Raw genomic sequence first — 665 nt, 5'->3', positions numbered from 1 at the left:
CTCCGAACGCCCGGTGCCTCCGAACTCCCGGCGTCTCTGCAGAGCCGGTGCCTCCGAGCGCTCGGTGTCTCGGAACCTCTGGTGTCTCCGAGAGCCCGGTGCCTCTTCATACCCGGTGCCTCTTCATACCCGGTGTCTCCGCACCCCCGGTGTCTCCGAGCAGCCGGTGCCGGTGCCTTTCGTAGCCGCGGCCCCGCAGAGTCCCGGCCGAGTCTCCTTCTCGGGAAGGAAGGGAAGGATTTCGGTGCGGTGGATCTCGGCTGCGCAGAGAGATGTTCTTTGTTTCTGTAGATTTTCTCTCGATCTCGATTCCTTTTCTTCCCTTTATTTCTTTCTTCTCTTTCTTTCCTTCTCTTTCTTTTCCTAGCTTTCTTGTTTTGCTTCTTTCGTTCTTTCATCCTTTCGTTCATTCTTTCCTTCTCTCAATTTTCCGATTCTGTCTCTATTTCTTTTCTCTTTATTTTCTTTCTCTCCGTTCCTTCCTATCCTCTTTCTTTTCATTTTCCTTTCTGTAGCTGTGTCCTTTTCTTTCTTTTTTCCCCGTGTTTTTTCTTTCTCCTTATTTTTTCCCCCCTTTTATTTTCTCTTTTTTTGCCTCTCCGTTTCCCCTCCGCCGCCGTCCCCTCTGTCCCGCCGCGGTGCCGGGGGGTCCCGCAGCCCGGATT

At 52.5% G+C, this 665-nt stretch overlaps 1 protein-coding gene across 1 annotated transcript in view; it reads left to right on the top strand.

The window, feature by feature from the left end:
- The window catches only part of LOC106632061 (homeobox protein EMX1-like), a 21,794-nt gene that overhangs the window by 10,837 nt on the left and 10,292 nt on the right, over positions 1-665 (top strand). The gene's annotated exons all lie outside the window — the stretch shown is intronic.

The sequence above is a fragment of the Geospiza fortis genome, unplaced genomic scaffold (assembly GCF_000277835.1).
Source record: "Geospiza fortis unplaced genomic scaffold, GeoFor_1.0 scaffold148, whole genome shotgun sequence".
Lineage (NCBI taxonomy): Eukaryota > Metazoa > Chordata > Aves > Passeriformes > Thraupidae > Geospiza > Geospiza fortis.
This window is presented reverse-complemented; position numbering and strand designations above follow the sequence as displayed.